The sequence below is a fragment of the Pholcus phalangioides genome, unplaced genomic scaffold, assembly GCF_987345545.1.
Source record: "Pholcus phalangioides strain wild (caught in Gottingen) unplaced genomic scaffold, Ppha-v1.0 ptg000007l_1, whole genome shotgun sequence".
Taxonomy (NCBI): Eukaryota; Metazoa; Arthropoda; class Arachnida; order Araneae; family Pholcidae; genus Pholcus; species Pholcus phalangioides.
The window spans coordinates 32,636,138-32,648,834 of NW_028301600.1; the positions used below are offsets into that span (position 1 = coordinate 32,636,138).

General features: G+C 35.4%; 2 long non-coding RNA genes across 3 annotated transcripts in view; one reads left to right on the forward strand and one right to left on the reverse strand.

Annotated features, from left to right (window-relative positions):
- Nucleotides 1-1,519: 1,519 nt before the first annotated feature.
- LOC149085191 (uncharacterized) lies at nucleotides 1,520-7,429 on the reverse strand. The gene is made up of 2 exons (XR_016192816.1): nucleotides 7,123-7,429; nucleotides 1,520-1,949 (listed from the first exon to the last, which is right to left on the reverse strand). It is a non-coding gene; the product is annotated as an uncharacterized LOC149085191 (long non-coding RNA).
- A 4,115-nt stretch (nucleotides 7,430-11,544) lies between these two features.
- LOC149085192 (uncharacterized) overlaps nucleotides 11,545-12,697 on the forward strand; it is a 59,765-nt gene continuing 58,612 nt past the window's right edge. For both annotated transcript variants that reach the window (XR_016192818.1, XR_016192817.1), the window contains exon 1: nucleotides 11,545-11,755. This is a non-coding gene — a long non-coding RNA (uncharacterized LOC149085192). The remainder of the gene's footprint in view (nucleotides 11,756-12,697) is intronic.

Sequence of the window (12,697 nt, forward strand, 5' to 3'; positions counted from 1 at the left end):
TGAATGACCCCAAAGTTTACATCGATTGAAAATAATTTATTATATTTTTTTACTGAGTTGTATTATGTTTATTTTGCTTTTTCGTTATTTTCATAAATTAAAAATTAATTTAATTCAAACACATATTTATACTTCAAACAATATTTGAATAATTGTATTTTAATGGGCAAACGGGGAGAGGGGTAGGAAATTAATCATGGTCGCAAGGGGCCACAGGAAAGAGAAATGGTTGAAAGGGGAGGCCATGGGCAAAAAAAGGTTGAAAACCACTGTTTTACAGACATGTTTTTCAACCTGTGGTGCGCAAAACACTGGGAATCCATTATTAGTAAGGGCGTGATAGGTAAGGGGTTCGCGGAATCATGCTCATTTACTACCATTGCATGAATGGCAAATTTAGAGCTGTGAAATTGTAACTTATTATTTCAATTTTTTGTGATATGCAAATTATGAAAAAAATGTATATTTGATTTTATGGGAGTGCGCAACCTTCGCTACAGAGGGTCCGCGAAGCATTGATCTTCATTGCAGGGGGTCCGTGGTGCGTCGAACTTTACTATAGTTGGTCCGTGACATTGAAAAGGTAGGAAAACACTGCTTTAAAAAGTGTTTAATTTCGTTTCACTCAAAATGCAAAACTCTGTCATTGTGTGCTTGCTTTTTCAAGGCTAATTCAAACAATTATTGTTATATTTCTAAACCGACTAATGGATGAATTAAAATCTTTAAGACTCAATAAGAATAAAAAAAATTTAAGAATTTTTTTTAAGTTTTTGAAAAATATTTAAAAATTCAAAAATATTCAAAAAATTACATTTGAAATTCAAAAAAGAATCCTTTTTTTTAATAAACTCTCAGCATCCCTATATTATGTGAATTGTATACATCCAAAAAAAAATCAGATCACTAAATTAGGAATCACTCACGGAGTCTGAACGCAAGATACATGTATTCTTTAAAGGGAAATTTCGGCCTATATGTTGTTTGCTTCAAAATTTATAAACTGCATAGACCTGTATTAAACTTGATAACAACATCAAGTACAATTGATGAATTTTCAAACAAAATTCAAATTCTTTGTGTTCAATTAATCGGGGCGCGGTAGCCCAGGTCGGTAAGATACTCGCCTAAAGTACCAAAGGATGTTTAGAGGTGTCGCAAGTTCGATACCAGGTTCGTCCTTGTCAAAAAACTTTCCTGACACAGGGTTACAACAGAAATGGTGAAATGACCGCAGAAAAAAATTGCTACCGCAGGGAGTCCCCCATCGAGGGGTTAGCGCACCAACTTCTCGATGAGTATAAAGAACAAGCCTGCCGTTCGGAATCGGCAATAAATTGTCAATCCCGGTCTAAAATTAGCCCTCGTATGCAGAAAATGAGCGTGGTGTGACAAAAAAATTACCAATTAATCCGCAAAGTATTCACTGTATCTAACTTGCAAAGGAAACAGACAATAGCCCATATCCCCAAAACGGACATGAATTAAAATGCAGTAACTGTCACTTGATTGACTGAGATTGTACGTTTATCACATTTATTTACATCATTAAACATGTTCAGAAATCAGATATTCGCAAATGTATGTTTACAAGTATTCACAACAAAGAAAAAAAGAAACATTTTTCAGACACATTCCTCCCAAATTTACTCTTACTTTCCATTCATTCACTTCTGTTAAGTGAAAGTATTTTTTTTTTCATTATCGGACTGAAACTGATTCATTTTTCACACTCAAATCTGCATGAGACGAATAGCTATCCATCGCTTTGTCGTGATCCTTGAAAACAAAATAGTCATCATCATTCAAACTCATTATTTTTTCATGTTGTAGCTCATTAGAAGAAACTGTCTTGTCTTTCAAATGAACTGAGACACAAAAAAATATCAAAAGTATAGTCACAGAAATGAAGCTGTTTCTTGCTGAATAATCTTCCATCACTTTTTCACCTTGAGAGAGTAAAAACAAAATTTATTTCGTCAATAAATAGGTACTGCAAATTCAGCAATTTTTTCTCACGTTTGAAGCCAGTTCAAGTTTAAATCTGATCTTTTTTTATTGCAAAACAACACACAAACACAATCACATACAATAAAAATGCAATATATCGAAAATAAAACATACAACTGTGCAGCTCTTAGGGACCTATTCTCGATCCGTCCTATAGCTCAACATAATTTCTGTGTTCAATAAGCAATGAGCACGCTCTGTAAATACTGTATATTTCATATTGCTGAAGGAATTGCTGCTATACATTAATCAATATCAAATGAATCAAAATGGTGGTGAACACTGGTCAGTGTGCTTTCATTGTATCAAGTCGCAATCCATGAAAAAGTAACTTATGATAAATATAGATAGATTATATTGTATGCTCTGAAAAGAAGAAATATCCAAGTAGGCCTATCATGTAGACCAGAGGTCTTCAACATTCTTCCAGTCTCGAGCACTGCTTGTGCTCATCATAAAAAAAGAGCACCCTTACGGCAAGTTTAGCATATGAATGCATGAAATCAGGATGATTCCAATCCTTGAATGCAATTTGTACAAGGTGTTTAATTGGAACGGTTGATCAAGTGCTCGCGAGCACGAAATAGGATACGCGTATCGAGCACTCTGGGCACTTCAAGGAGCACCGTGGTGCTCGCGAGCAACGGGTTGAGGATGCCTGATGTAGACTATTATATAGAACTGCTTTCGTTTTTAATTTCAGTTGAATTAAAAAAAAGAAAGAAATTTCCACTTAGTGTTGATCTTTGAACTTCTTTTCTTAGAAGAATAGAAACGGAAAGTGTTGACATGTTTGGTTTATTAAAGTAATCGATACGACGAAATATTGACTCTGAACCCGTTATCACAAGTTTGTTTAATTTACCCAAATGGCATTTACCCTTGCAAGAAGGAACGGCTGGGATCATCCTTTCAGTCATCATCTAGTAAGATGGGCGTTCAAGTCAAGAGGTCCTTGAAGTTGCAGAGAGAAATATTATCTCTTGTAGACATTATCTCAGCTAATAAGAGATTATCCTGAGAGCTTTGCAAATTTTAAATAAGAAAGAGAACCATTGAACCCTTTTTGGTTAGCTTGTTTAGCTATATTCATTAATATTGGTGCTTACTTCTCTGATTATCAGTTTGAACCTTCAAATAAACTCTATCGCTACTGACTTGAAAAAGAGTGCATAACTTAACCAAATAAAAAAACGTATGTTTCAGTTGCTATTTCAACAGAAAGAGTCGTAAAAAACGTTCCTGAAAGACACGCGTATTAAATTCATTTTTGCTAATAATAATTATGTAGTAATTTGTTTTCACAGATGCAGAAACAATTAAGAATTTTGTCCTTGTTGAGAGACGTCTAAAAGAAGTTTTGTTTTCATTATTGCCAAAAAATCTACCGGGTATTGACTATAGACATAATAATCTATTGTCAAAAAATCAATACGACATGCCCCCATCCAATTATAACGACGTACTTACTCATTCGCATTTGCCTGTTTACCGGCATGCAATTTACATGGACATAAATTTCATTACGATTCATGAAAGGTCTTGACGTGACAAAAATTTTCATTCCACCTCTTATAAAAAACACGCACAAAAGAAATGAATAAACCGTCTGTTTTCATTAGGAAATGAGTGAGTAGATACTTGAAAATGAAAGACACTTGAATAACAAGCGCATGTTTTTACAGCCTTTACGATTAAAATAGCCATTCCTTAGAGAATTCGGATAAGATGTAAGTAGTTCAAAGAGGCTGGACTAATTCGGTAACGTTTCTGTTATTGCTGAAAGAAAAACTCAATATTCAAAAGTGGACGGTCACACATCTAATGCGTGCCAGTTACCAAAACTGAGCAGTCATTGTTCATCATATCTGATCTCAGCTAACTTGACTTCATTTGTTTCACGTACAGACGAAAAACAGACACGCTATGATCCTCGATAATTTTTATGCCATCTAATAAAATAGCTTTTATTTTTGATCACGTATTTGAAGATGAGTTAAAAATTCTGAATACAAATACAAATACAAATACAAACACATATACTAAGGCCACAACAGGCAAATTGCCCAATGAGGTGGCTGAAAAAAATGTCCATAAAAAATATAGGTAACAAATATAAGCCAAAATACAACAACCCAATATAAAAGCATACATCATGAAAATACAAATACAAACACAAAGGCCACAGCAGGCAAATGTGAATACATAACTCTCTCTCTCTCTGCTTCCAATACCTTCATAGTATTTTCTATATTAATATAGGCTACCGCTTTCATTTTTACGAAGATACTAATCTATTATGCTAAACAGAGAATTGCATGACAATATTTAGATGATCATCTTGTTGTATGTATTTCTAGGACTACAAATAGAACAAATTATCTGTGCATGATCTAAGAAAACTTACCAGAGCCGAGACACACTTAATTGTGAATTTTATATTAGAGATCGTAGTTGGAATCGAGCAATCAGAATGGGATTGAAATTAATTTAATGGGAATTAAATTAATTAATAGGAATTGATTAATTATATGCTCTTTGCATACGTCGCTAAGAATGCCAATATTTTAGATTTATTAATTCTATTTCTGTTGCCATAGGCATAAACTTGTATTCGGCCCATGCGTCCTAGCCCTCCGTCACGCAATATCTGTCTCTCCATAATACCTATAGTAACATCGGGTTTGAGCCTCCCCCCCCCCCCCACAAATATTTGTGAGCCATCCGGATATTTCCGATAACTTTACACCTATGACTGTTGCCACTGATTTTTTTATAATTACATAAGGAATTTATTTTTCGTTTCTCTAATTATTTATAATTGCACTAAATATTGATACCAGAGGCATACTTCCAATTAGAAAAAGTATCCGAATAACGCGTAGAACTAAGATTGCAAGGGGTTGCATAGTCACCAAAATAAATAAATTAACTTTTTATACTAGCACCGTCCTCAAAAACTCAATTAGAAATTTATTGCCTGTCTCTTCTGAGGTCAATAAAAAAAATTTCAACATTTCCACGTCCAATATTCGAAGCGATATTTTAATTCAAAAATCGGAGGAAAGTTTGGAGAGAACAGCAAAAACTAATGGACAACGCTTCTTTCGCATATTTATGCTGTTCTTTCCTAACGTTCCTCCGATTTTTGAATTCAAATATCTCTGCAAATATTGCATTTGGAAATGTGTAATTTTTTGTTAGTCTCAGGAGAGACAGGGCAACAACTTTCTAGTTTGGTTTTTGAGGACAGGGTGTCCGTATAAAAAGTTAATTTTTTTATTTTAATAACTATACAACTCCTTGCAACATGAATAACGTATCGGAGTTCTACACGTTATTTGGAAACATTTTCTGACTGGGAAGTATGCCTCTAGTATCAACGGTTCGTCAGTAAAATGTGTCGAAGGGAATTAAGTATATTAATTCACTTTAATTAATACACTCTAATTAATACACTCTGTATGCTATGATTATTTTTTCTTGACTCGCAAACTAACACAGAACCAAAACAACTCGCATTTGTTTGATTAAATTATCCTGCTTGGAATGGGTATGCTGTCATTCCTCTGAAGCAGAGCCGTCTTAAGAGCATCATGGCCCCCCGGGCCAAGTGGTTTTTCTGTAGCCCTACCTGGTAAATTCTAGTAAATTTTAATCAGATTTCATTTTTATGAGGCCCCTCTACTCTTGGGGCACTGGGCCGTGCCCGGGTAGGCCCATGCGTTAAGACGGAACTGTTCTGAAGCAGCGATTCTCAAACCCTTTGGATTCGCGCGCGGAGCCCTTTGTAATCTATCATTTCTATGGCTGATCCCCGTATAGGCGCCTTTTTCTTATTTATTTATCAAATTTACAGATTTGTTTTATTGTCCTGAGTGGCCTCGAGCCCCTGAGAAGTAAGCAAGGAGCAATAAGAGATCCGCGGAGCACAAGTTGAAAACCACTGCACGAAATTATTTCTACAAACCTATTGCAAGTTTTCTACTGCAACAAAGATTACGCGTTTTACCATATCCTATTTGAAAAGCACCTTTTGCCAAAATTATAGGTTTCTGATGGTCTAACTCAGATTGAAGTTACTAATTTTTTTTTTGCTAGTGAAGCATGCCCATTTAAATATCTCTAAACTTGATGCAGTAAAACCCCTCTTTTGTGGACACTCGCAGGACAAAAAAATTGTCCGTAAAAGAAGGGTGACCGTATCAGAGGGGGTTCCTGTATTAATTGTATTATCCAGTATTAACAGTAACTGAAATGGTTCTTTATTTGAACATGAATGAAATTCTGACAATGAAAATATGTGATGCTTTCAAAGTCATAAAAATACATAATTATTGCATAGATATTAAATTAAAATTACAAAAGAAATATTATTATTACAAATTTTACATACTGAAATAACATCTTTTGGAAAAACTAACCCGTCGTAATGTGGTGGGTTTTGCTGAGTACTTCAACTCCTTCAAAATGTATTTTAAGCTGAAAGACTAAATCCACTGACTTTCCGTCATTGCGTTTACAGGAAAATGTGTTTAATCAATGCATTGAATTCATTTGGAAGAGCACAAACTCCAATTTTACGTTTTTCACTGTATTTGAGAGAGTGACGATTATACTAGAGCTGGCCATATTAAACGGCGGGAATGACATAAAATATAGGAGCATAATCAGCAACACATGATTTCAGATTCTAAAATGGACATCAGAGGTGCCAAGCATTAACAAACCAAAGCCAAAATTTGATTCTAAAGTAGCTAGATATAAAAAAGCTAGCCAAATATGAAAAATTTTGCTGCCATCTAGTAAGCATAATTCGAACCAAAATTACAGCTATTGGTGTGCGTACAAGGATTTTAGTCTAATGGAACGAATGTGGAAAACGGTGTCCGTGACCGTATCTAAGATTAACCTTTAAACAGGGGTTCAAAATACAATATTTAAATAGGCTTTTTGCCGGGATATTTTTATTTGGCCTTTAAACAGGAGTGACCGTTAAGAGGGGTTTTACAGTAATATCTTCATTCATTTCATTCAAGATAACCATTCATTTCGATAACAATTCGAAGTAATTCGAAGTAACAATGACGCGAATTTCATCGTTTACCTTACCTTGAGAAAAATCCCGTGAAGATGACTAACGCATTGCTGGAGAAACACTACAGATACAAAAACACTTTCCCTTGAGAAAAATCAGTTTTGCAACGGGTGTGTGACGGAATGAAAGCACACAAACACACACACGATCTTTCTCTAGAAATAACAACAGACATTCTTACTTTCACGTCTTTCAGTATTTTCCATATGAGGAAAAAGGAAAATTTTTATTTCCCAAAATATATACATCCGTTTTGCCCTATTTGGTAGAGAGCTAATTCCTTCAGTGAATGAAAGAAGAGGGTCAATAGCACCGCCGAAGATGAAGTTAGTTACACACGAATTCGATGATCAAACTCTATATTGATTCTCATTCGTGGGTGAAAGCGAGAAAAAAGAATAAATCATGGATTCGTGTCGCGATGTTAAGAGTTAGAATCATGGAGGGAAAATATCCAAAATAAGTCGCAAATGGTTTTTTTTCTTTATAGATTAGAAAAGACTAACATTCGAGAATGACCGAAAACAATCATCATGCATGGATAGCCACAATGATGAATCTGTCTTCCTTGTTCTGTTTGTTTGCATTGGACAAGGTTTTTGACTTGGGTTTGATGCATGCTAAACAGACAGTTTTGCTTAGTTTTTTTTAATTATTTACCGGTTGATCCAAAATTTTGTTAACATTTGAAAAATCAATTTTTCACTTATTAATTAATATATTTCTAAGAACAGAAATGCAAGAAATGACTTCTCAACAAATGTTGAAGAAGGGGCAGAAACAGACCCCTTTGGACAGCTTTCTTGTGCGACATGGGTCCACTGACTCTGAAGCTGGTCCTAGTGCCAAAAGACCAGGAAGGGAAGTGACACCAGATAGTGCCTTGATATCTAAAGTCCTTAAGGAGGGGAGGGGGGATTCTCCTTCTTTCCAAACAATATCCTGTCTGCACCTCCCCTCACTCCTCCTCGCCATCTTCCATACGCCAAGAAGTCTTCAGAATGGTGTAAAAATGTAAATGCCATATTAAATGTTCTTTTCTTCTTCACATTACTATTTTATATTCATTTTATATTGATTTCTTATTGTTTTTAGTATATATTAAACACTATATTTATTCTCTATAAGTTATGTTTTTGGTATCATTTTGGAGTTTCTAGAACGAATTAATTGGATTTACATTGATTCATATGGAAATAATTACCTCGGTTTTCGTCGGTTTCGAATTTCGCCAATTGTTTTCGAATGGATTGTCATGCCATCACAGGCATAAATTTGCATTTTTTTACTTTTTTCATACTCGGCCCCGATCGCAAAATTGACTCATACACCTCCCTCAAGAATATGTGTGTGGTCGCTACAGAGAACGAGCGGTACCTTTTGTCGGCACAAACGTCATCGCAACTCAGGGCGCACTATCGTCATTGATTCAACGCCAGGTCCTTTGTACAGGCACGGTAAGAACCAGAAAGCACCGGTTACAGTGACCGCTACTGTACAAAAGGACAGTCACGTACACCAGCGGTGAACTCACTCATGTACACTTGCCGAGCTCGTCATCGCCAAGGTGTGAAAATGTTGAGAGAAACCGGGCACCTAGCGTGAGAAGAGTCAAGATGTGACGCTGTACCAACGAGGTGCTCTTTGTGCGGCCTCCCAATCAAAACCGAATAATCACGACACATTTAAATGTGACGGTGTTCATCAAATCGTTCATGTACAGTTAACGAGCATATCAAAATGATAAATGGAACAGTAAAGTAATTCCTGATAAAACTTCTGTCAATTATGTTCTAATGGTGTCAATCGAAGTGCTCGTGTTCATCGAAGTGCTGTCCGACGTATGAACTGACGACCAGGGTCGCCGCCCTTACCATGCTGCAGTGATAAGGACATTCACGGAAAATTTATGAGGTACCTCATTGAATTTTTTTTTTATTTTTTTTTGTGCGCAAATTTTTTTTAGTACTTGTTTTGCAGAGCCAAAAATCCTTTTGTCAAACTATTAATCCCGCCATTGGTAAATTCTAACGTGAGCATAATAATTTGATTTCTTGTCAGTTGCAAGCATTTTTCTTTGTGAGAATCTCTATTGCGTTATGCTAGAACAAAATGTGACTTTTATAAGTTTTGTTAACCCTAACGATTTTCGGCCTATTATTAATTATTATTTATTAATTAAATTATTTCTTGCATTACCTTTTTTTATCATTTTCACCTCTTCCTCCTTTTCAGGTATTCTTCACTCTGGTGACAAATCCATTTTAATTTAACCTTACCACTTGACAGTTTTTCACCACACGGATTATCGACGAAAACCGAGGTATCACTGTACTGCAGCATAACCTCTCAGTTACCTGTGGGATTTATCGAATGATTTTTTTTATTGATCCGTCTTTTACTGTTAAATAGATATTTTCTCGAAATGATCAGCGGGCCACGGCAAAATGTTCCGAGGACCATCTTTGGCTCCCTGGTCATGTGTTGAAGACCCGTGTTCTACAGAATGAGAATGTGAACTTGAAAATGCGCAGGCCTTTGTGCGCCATTAGCGGATCAAGTGTAAATTACACAAACTAACTCGAACATGTGTCAGAAAGAAAAGGTAACTAATTAAAGCGATTCACCAAAAATAAGATACTTGTATACTTGTGGATAATATTATGACCATGCTAAGATTCAATGGTTCCTCTTAAAGAGTCATTTCGGGCAATTCTAATAAGCGGTCAATGGGAGAAGATATCTTGAAATTTTTTCACTAAAAAAGAGAGTAAAAATCTGAAGGCTATCTTTAAAATATGAAAGAAAAATTCCAAAAAAAAGTGCATTTTGAGAACTTAAAAAATAATGATGGCAACATTGACATGCGTTTTTTAAGGAACATACATTTTTTTCATTACAATTTTTAATTCTAATTTTTTTAAAGATGGATCTATCTATATCTCTACCTCTCTCTTTCTTCAATGACTTTGCAAATTCAATATTGTGCATATACTCAATACTCAATATTGAATTTGCAAAGTCGGAGAAGGGCATGAAAATTACATTATTTTTGCTTATGGCCTTCAAACTTCTTAATCCGGCCCTGCCGTCAATACTGTACTTACAAAGCAAGAAGATGCCTGATATAGAAGACAGATTGTAGCACTTCCCGACCACGAAACACACGTAGCTCTGACATTATAAATACGCTTTTTTAAATTGATTTACTGCACTTTTCAGCATACACCTATTCGTTAGAAATACCACCAGAGAAAGGTTTACGAGGTGAAAATGTTGTTTAATAATAGCAGTAGTCAACGATAAGGTCAAATTGACCAGGTTTCTAGTCATTCTGGCCAACTCGTAATGTGTGCAACTCATTTTGCACACATTTCGCATATTATGTCACTGGCAGAGGCTTAGCCGCTTGTGTGGGCTGTTCAAATGATGCCCTTCTGCAGTTCCACACCAATCCTTCACCACCAATTACCTAAATTTTCTGAACCTTTGAACTTGACGCCCTGAATTATAGCCCGCTTAGCTCTCCCCCCCCCCACTCCACTGTAAATACGCCTCTGGTCACTGGCACCATTGCTGTCTAGTGCCACCTGTTTCGCAATATTGGGGTTATTTAAGTTTTTTATACATTATTTCCAGAGACGCAACTAAAGGGGAGAAAGCGAGTCTGGTGTTCCGGGCGCTGGACTAAAGGGCGCGCCGAATTCAACCTCTAACTGCACCTTCTACATTACACGGGGGTGTCAAAATGAGTGCTTGCCCCGTCTGACAAAGTATCTAGTTGCGGCCTGGGTTATTTTTTATGCGTGCCTGTGGTTGTTTCAATTCCGTTCGTTCATTATACAAATACAAATACAAATACAAATACAACGCCACAACAGGCAAAATGCCCAACGAGGTGGCTGATAAAAAGATGCTCATAAAAATACAATACGTACAATATGAAATTTTCAAATATTAACTGCATTTCTATATCCTGTATCACACTGTATTAATTGAACTTTAATGCTTATTTATATATTCCTAATCAATTTTCTATTTCTTTGTTGGCTGATACTCATCATCGATTCGGAAATAATTTTTGGTTTAAAACCTTTCATAGAATGCTAAAATTATAATTATTTTTCGCCTAAAATAAAAATTAAGTTGTTATATGTTTCCAGACTATTCCTCAATTTTAGTTGTTTTTTCCTTTAAAAGGCATATAGACATGTATATTGTGAAGCATCCACAGTAAACCACTGACAGTGTGTAACTGGTTTTTTTTTTTTTTTTTTTTTTTTTTTTTTGTATTTTTCATGTTAACAATGCTATCTTCCAGAAGAGCTGAAACATTCCACAGCTGGTTGATGAAACAGCTGCTTGTTTGCTCGGTCTATATTATCTACACACCCTATCCGTGATACCAACGTAGTCATGACGAGTTGTAAAAAAGATTGAAAAAATTCCAGTTATATATACCTATTCCGCATTCTATGTAGGCGAAGATATTTGAGGAAACTTTGTAGATTTTTCTCATCAGCTCAGTTATCGTGTTTCCAAGTGCAGTTTATCTCATGAAGTTTTCGTGAATAATGTCATTCGTCTTATAGATTTTTAAATGTCTAATCAGATGCTGCTGACATCGAACGTTTTATGGAATCGAAAGTAAGTGATTTCTATGTTTTTCTGTTTGATTTTAATGTGTTCATGGGATTTTTCCCTCCAATTATTAGTTTCACTCACATTTATCTAGATTTAATCTCAACCTATAGTAAAATTGATTTTGTTAATATTTATCATTACGCACCAAATGATCGATATAAAAATATTTTAATTTTCTTTCGACCGAAAGTTTTATGGAAATAATTTCGATACTAATGATGATACTAATATTTTTTCACAATTTGATAATGACTTCATGCTAAAGATGTAAAGAGCATGAAAAACTGGTTGTATTCAATCAATTGAACTGTCATTTACACATGTATCTAATCACGTAACACAAATTAATATGACTTCATATTGCGCAAGCGGACGTACTCTTGAGTATTTTGTTGGTACTATCTAATCACCTCTGTTGAAGCGCTGTTATCAATGAAATTGGAAACATAAATTTCCAATAACCACTTTATAGTGTCATTTATTTATCCACAAACATGTCGTAATGCGCTATTCGTGTCACTCGATATGCACAACAATCTTACTACAGTATTCGGAAACAGAATTTTTACATGTTTTATTAACAAACAAAACCAACACATACACACACATTACCATTCGAATTCACCATCCTGGACCACAGTTATGTTCATGGCCCCCCACAAAAGTGGAGCTGACAGGGCCTGGGACGATTCTCATCTCTTTTTTTTTTCACGCTATAAATTCATCATACAGGAGTTCGTGAAAATCTAGTTTGGGGGGCCCCGCAAAAGATCCCAGCCTATTGGTCCTGCTGCGGGATGTGGAGGTCATGCTTATGTTCAGTTAATTAAGTAATTAATTGACGAATCATCGTATTTACCAGTACAGTGTGAGCTTGGAATGAAACATAACCTCAGTTGGATATGATAAATTCTCGGTTTATGAGCAAAAATTTATAAATAAAAG